Below are 7,487 nucleotides of genomic sequence, written 5' to 3'. Positions count from 1 at the left end.
TAGGTAAGGGGTATTCTACAAAGGGGAGTTGTTAGATTTTTAGCCCACCATCATCAGATGGTGGGCTATTCAAATCGCACTGCGTCCGTGGTCCGTCGTCCGTCCGTAAACAATGCTTGTTATCACTATTTCTTAAAAACTGCTGCAGGGATTTTGTTCAAACTTCACATGGAGGTTACCCTTGGTCCCTAATTGTGCCATACAGATTTTGAGGCTGATCAGAAAAACAAGATGGCCGCCAGGCAGCCATCTTTGATTTTGGCAGTTGAAGTTTGTTATTGATATTTCTTGAGAACTGCTGAAGGGATTTTGTTCAAACTTCACATGGAGGTTACCCTTGGTCCCTAGTTGTGCCATACAGATTTTGAGGCTGATCGGAAAAAAAACAAGATGGCCGCCAGGCAGCCATCTTTGATTTTGGCACTTGAAGTTTGTTATCGATATTTCTTGAGAACTCTACTGAAGGGATTTTGTTCAATCTTCACATGGAGGTTACCCTAGGTCCCTAATTGTGCCATACAGATTTTGAGGCTGATCGGAAAAACAAGATGGCCGCCAGGCAGCCATCTTTGATTTTGGCACTTGAAGTTTGTTATTGATATTTCTTGAGAACTACTGAAGGAATTTTGTTCAAACTTCACATGGAGGTTACCCTTGGTCCCTAGTTGTGCCATACAGATTTTGAGGCTGATCGGAAAAACAAGATGGCCGCCAGGCAACCATCTTTGATTTTGGCAGTTGAAGTTTGTTATCGATATTTCTTGAGAATTACTGAAGGGATTTTGTTCAAACTTCACATGGAGGGTACACTTGGTCCCTAGTTGTGCCATACAGATTTTGAGGGTGATCGGAAAAACAAGATGGCGGCCAGGCAGCCATCTTTGATTTTGGCAGTTGAAGTTTTTTATCGATATTTCTTGAGAACTACTGAAGGGCCACAACTTCACATGGAGGTGGCCCATATTTGTGCCATACAGATTTTGAGGTGGGACCAGGCAGCCATCGGCATTGAGTTGAAGTTGAAGTTGTTAGATGGCCGCCCTTATTGCATTTTGGACATCGGTGACAAGATGCCGCCATCTTTGGATTTTGATAGTTAAAAATTGTTATGGCTATTTCTCAGATAGTACTGAATGGATCTTTCTCAAATTTCACATGTAGGTTCCCCTAGGGCCCTAGTTGTGCATATTGTGATTTGGAACCGATTGATCAACAAGATGGCCGCCAAGGAGTCATCTTGGATTTTGATAGTTGAAGTTTGTTACCGCTATTTCTCAAAAGGTACTGAAGCGATCTGTCTCAAATTTTATATGTACCGTAGTATGTTTGAAAAAGTTTAAAAAGTAGAGAAAAGATCCATCTTTCCTTTGTCAGATATAGATCATTCTTTGGTGGGCGCCAAGATCCCTCTGGGATCTCTTGTGTATTTGAGTGTATTGTAGAGGATCGTAGTGGAGTGGAATTACAAGTCTTATTTTACCAGGTAATTAGATTGTAACAGTGATTAAATGTGAGTAAAAGTGAAATAGCCACCAATGCTTGACTGCAGATCTCCAGGTCTAGAAACCATTTAAGGCTCCTTCCCCAGCTATTAGGGCAGCAGTGCCTGCCCATCAGACAATGGCGCTAATTAATGCACTATGTGATACCTGATAACGTTTGTGTGGGACTTTTTGTTTTTATTGATGATGGAATGACGTCAAGAGTATATCCTGCGCGAACGTCAATTCAGTGAGAAGATTACAAAGAGTTACATTCCATCACCACTAGAGATAGTAGTCCCACATAAATGATCAATCACGTGATAGGTGAATTAGTTTCATTGTTCCAGTATAATCGAATACAATACTGTGAAACTATTAACACAAGACTTCCATAATATGTGTAATGTTTTAAAATTTTTATTTTTATACATTTCAACGTAAATATTTGACATACAATAGTTGACACCAAGAACAACAGTTGATTGCATATATATATACTATTAATCTTTCTACTAAAGCTTGTACATTTTGGCCAGAAATGTGGCACACAAGTAAAAAGTATGAGCAAAAATAATACTGAATAGTATGTAACAATATAAAGTGTCAAATTACATTCTATGTACTAGTGGACTAAATACATACCAAGTGTATAATACATCCAATAAGACTATCTGATAATTCAAGTCATACAGGTGTTGTTTAGAGTAACTATGCATTGTTGATTTTAAATAATTCATCGATTCATTGTTGTGCCCGATGTTCTAATTTCAAGTTGAAAACAGGTAGTAAAGATGCTCCACCACCGACAGAGAATAAATGATATTCATCATTTGAACAATAATATGTGTTTAATTGTGTATATATATGTCTGATTAACACAAAAAATATTACAAAATAATTTATTTCGCCTTTGGTGGGTTCGCAATAAGTACTTCATTCCATATAGGATATAGTGACAAGGAATTTTTTCGGGATGCAATTAATTATTTTTCATATTTTTCACTTGAAGTAAAATTAGAAGCTTAAACATTTCAGTGGTGGTAATGGTGTAAAGTAAGTAACTTTTGTAACGGAAGAAAATTACTAAATTATCTGCTCTTGTTTTTGATAGTGAAAAAATACCATTTGTCAGCGGTGGAGCATCTTTAAACGATAAATGAAATGCTTTAATTCTAAAGCTAAATTTGACAACCACTGAATAAACCAAAAAGTTACCTTATACATGGTATATTTATCATCATTTGGTAGGAAAACAAAGTAGATAAGTTCAGTTTGGTAGGGTTGACAACGCAGTAAATCATTTTGGCATATGATACAAGATCCTGTTGACTCCAAGCCTGACTTGCGCGACTTACTACAGCAGTATTGTAGCAAACTTGTGACATTGTCAAATATTTGGCGAGACAAAGGGCAACAACTCTGTTAAAACAAAAGTTGTAATACACCTGGGCCGAGTTGTTCAAAAGATGATTAGGCTAATCACAGTTTTACCACTAAGATAAAATAGTTTCCTGTTAAAACAAACTTGACTCGATTAAAAAGAATTCTGAATTATTCCATCTCTACCCATTTACGCATTTTAGAAAAGATAAGGTCAAAAAAAAATTCAGTAAATAAGAAATTAAAATTTCACCTATACAGGTGATTAAGTTAATCACCCCTTGAACAACTGTACCATCCTATACTTAAGTATTTTGACCAATTGACGTATGATTCACATTTAAATATAAGTCACAGCATTGTATGTCGAAAATTTTAACAACAAATGAAAATCCTTCAACATTTATCAATAATATAGCATATCAGAAACAAAACAAGTAAAGCCTTCATTATAAATGTATATAATTGTTAAGTGTTACCATTAGTTTCTACACCTAACTGAGACTAGCCTTGTACCAAGGACGACGATGATGATACTGTAACAACCTATCTGACGCTATATCCGACGACGATGGTGACATTTAAACAACCTATCTGATGCTATATACGACGACGATGGTGACATTTTAACAACCTATCTGATGCTGTGTGGTGGAATGTTAATTAATGATTGAGCCACTCAATGTATATTCTGGTTCCACATTTAATCAATATCAGTATGGTATTCTTAATCACACAGAAAATATCTACATTTGAACATGTATGTCAGGTCACTTATATTTACATGAAGAGCTGCAACCTATGTACCAGACTTTGTTGGTTTGAACAAATTAACGTCTACATGTATTAACAGCCAGGGTCATGTAAGGTCCGCTCCCATGTATGGTGCATGTTTTGGGAGACTGCAGTATATCCATGTGGTGTCTTCTTGTGATAGAGGATCCCTTTTTTAGTACTATTCCAATGATTCATGTCGCTGAAGACATCAGACAAGTTTCCCCCACCCATGTCACGTTATACCAGAAAAAAAAAATTGTAGCAGAAAAAAAAAATTGTAGCAGTTAAATATTAATAATTGGTGCTATCATCGTAAGTGTTAATGAAATATTTCATATCAATTATTTTGAATACCTGTAATCAACAATTCATTAACCCAATCTATTACGAAGAAAAAAACATTTTTCTCCACCAGTAAAACCCACACGGTGAATTATGCATTCTCAAAAACTCATTTTCAATTTTGTATTGTCTACGGTAGTTAATACAGATTCTTATGTAAGTCAATATATGCTACATGAACATAACGTATTCGACCCAATTAGCGCCCAGTGCGCTTAAAAAATTGATGAAAATGAAAAGGTGCTAATAAGTCAAAATTAATGCAAATCTAGACAGTTTTATGTAGTTTTGGTCCTTATTTGTGCCTGGGCAATTGAAATTGAGGCCTCAAAAAGGGGGAGGGGCGCTTATACGGACATGGGCGCTTATTGGGTCGAATACGGTATATATTAACATACCACATCATAATAAAGATACAACTTTTGTACCAGTACAACTCTTAGGAAATCTCCTTTCATATTGAGTTATGTCCCCTTACACTATTTTCTCTCCGAGATCGTGGAACTACTAAATGTAAAGGATACAATTCATGTATATGAAGTATGATTTCAAAGTCTATAATTTTTGATATCATTGGTCAAAAACACAAAGAAAGATATTTACAACACGTTACAAATTGAATTTACCGAAATTTACAGTTGACATAACTGAATATATATTCTAGCTTGTTGTTGTAAGTCAATGAAATTTAATGTACATTTTAAAACATGAATAATGCAGTTCTCTCCAGTTTGTAAAATCACAGAGAATACCCATAATAAAGGGAATACCCATCAAATTATAAAAATGCTGATAAAATAAATAATTTCTACAACACAAGTATTACTTTATACCCTATACTGAACATCCTTGATACTCCAGGGTTCAGATAACCTACGATCTCTACACCTTGGACTATCTCATTTAGTAATCAATCTCATCATACACACAGACTAGAATTATGTTATATACATCATACACCTGGTATACCTCTTGTCTTCAAAGATCTTAAGAAGAAAGAACGATGCCATATTCTTCAAGATTGTATAGCAGCGGAATTTCCTTATTTCAGGTCACAAAATTCTGTCAGAACAAATGGGATGGCAATGTATGCTAGATATCCGTCTACAAGAATATATATGGAAGTTTCAACAACAAAAATTACACGTGTAACATTTGACTTATATTTCTTGGAATTTTCAGATGCAATGAACATGCATGTTGATTTGAAACTGTAGAAAGAAATAAACAATGCTTTAAAAATTAAAGAAATTATGTTTTCAAAACATTATGAAAATGAAAATAAATCAGTAACTGCTTTAAAATAATCAGACAAGATTGTCAGTGCAATCCTAGAGATTCCCCCTACCATATACAATAAACCACATTTCTAAATCCCCTCTAACTGTTTCTGTAATTCACACTTGAATTGTTTTTAAGACTCTCCTCTTGAGATTTTTGTACAATACCGCAGTGTATGAAAGCACTTTTCATTTTGGAAGATATTTGGCAAGAAGAAAGCAACAGCTTATAACTTCCTACAGTGACATGGCATATCACAGAACAACATTTACTGTTATACATTCTGTTATCTGACAATGTTATGTAACAATTTAACAAAAACTTTCTCTTGAATTATATTATAAGTTAAAGCTCAATATAACAAAGCACTTCCAGTAGCCGTCACTGACTACTTGTGAAACACCACAAGTACATAATACTACAACCAAATTCTCTAGACGACTAAAACCCCTGACCTGTTTAAAGTGACACAAAGGTCAGAGGTCATGTCCACTGACTGTCAACTTCTAATGTTGATAAAAGTTAAATGATATTAAATAAAATCTATATATAGATGTATACAGATGTACATAATTATATATATACACCTCTATAAATATTTTTTTCTGAAACCTGTCTTACAGATAAGACAGTGTTTATAGAGTGACACAAGGTTCTACTGAGATAGACCATACCACAGTTACAACACATATTAATAGCTTCACAACCATGTTATCAATGATACACGCTATTTCACGGCTTATTAAAATGCACACCAGTAATGTCAAAACTGAAAGCATACATGCTCCTTTATATTTTACTATAAATTACTTATACAGATTAGAAGAAAAGTCATTAACTGAAAAATAAGGATTTCTTATATAAAATCACATACACTGAAAACAAAACCTGGATTGAACATGTAGCTTAATTCATTCTGTATAATCCATTATTTTTGCGGGCTAAAATTTTTGCAACTTTGATTCAAAATTAGAAAATAAAGTTTTAGTGCATCAAAATTCTGCTGATTCTTAATCGTGAATATTACCGGCTATATGGTACTTATATTTATTTACAAGATGTATTTTCCTCTGTTGCTTATTTATCACATCTTTCTATTCCATAGATTATGAGTTTTTATGATTTATCTACAGATGCTTTCAAAATGATAAATGGGAAATAATACTTTTGAAATTTTTAACATTATACAAACATTGAATAATAATTAACTGGTCCAAAGATAGTGTATAGGACACTTAATTTACACTGATACAGTAAACATATATAACTAAACAACAACTAAATGATATGAACAACTGATGAAAGTAAAAGTTGATTACAACAAACTCAAAGGGACCCGTATCATTGCTCAGTATTCGTCTTCAGCCTCGCCGAAAATTCATACAAACCGAGTCTATTCAATTTGAGTTTTTACTGACTACAATGAAACCTGCCTTAGCCACTACCTCTGTATAAAGACCACCTGCTTAAAGGCCCACTACCTTTCCGGAACGGCTTTTGATTTTTAAAATGGGAATGTAAAACGAGATCAATAATTTTGTAGAGTTACTAGAGTTATTAACTATACGTTTACTAGCACACTTATCATCACCTTCTGAACAGTTTAATTATGACAAATGAAATGTTAATTTTCATAACGTTAGTTGTTTTATGTCTCCCGCAATCGTCCTAAATGCCGTGTGGTAGATGATTAAAACTGCGCCAGACAGCAAAACAGCAATATTAATCTCAACTGTTATCGTATATCATGCAGAAAATCTTGCATAAGTTTTGTGTTGTAACCTCATCTTAGGCCATCGATATATATTTTCTTTTGTTATAGATGTTTTTAAGAAACCTTTAAAGTTTGCTCCCGAAAGGTAGTGGGCCTTTAATAAGACCACTTTCTCCGGGTCCCAAATGATCGATTACAATACTTTGCCTGTGTACTGTAGTCCAACTTTCTTTTGTGTCGATTTTCTTTCATGAATTTCGCAACATAAATAAATTCGCGAAAGTTTATCTAAGCGAACGAACATTTATATTATTGATACTGATAGGAATTTCCAATCATTCTTTAAAATCCGCGAATGTTAATTTTTGCGAATTTGTTTTGAAATGGAAATCGTGAAATTAAGTAGCCGGGAATGAAAGTTAATTAACAGTATATGTCCTTAATATGGTGCTAACAGACACGGTTGACTGTACAACTAAACAAATACATTTTATAAATGATATTAACAA

General features: G+C 34.1%; 1 long non-coding RNA gene across 1 annotated transcript; it reads right to left on the bottom strand.

Moving 5' to 3' along the window:
- Positions 1 to 1,885: 1,885 nt before the first annotated feature.
- Positions 1,886 to 3,907, bottom strand: LOC138309857 (uncharacterized). Its single transcript, XR_011206336.1, has 2 exons — positions 3,455 to 3,907; positions 1,886 to 3,410 (listed from the first exon to the last, which is right to left on the bottom strand). It is a non-coding gene; the product is annotated as an uncharacterized lncRNA (long non-coding RNA).
- Positions 3,908 to 7,487: the final 3,580 nt, after the last annotated feature.

Source organism: Argopecten irradians, chromosome 15 (genome assembly GCF_041381155.1).
Source record: "Argopecten irradians isolate NY chromosome 15, Ai_NY, whole genome shotgun sequence".
NCBI classification, from domain to species: Eukaryota; Metazoa; Mollusca; class Bivalvia; order Pectinida; family Pectinidae; genus Argopecten; species Argopecten irradians.
Note: the sequence above shows the minus strand (reverse complement) of the source record. Positions and strands in the feature narration are given on the sequence as shown.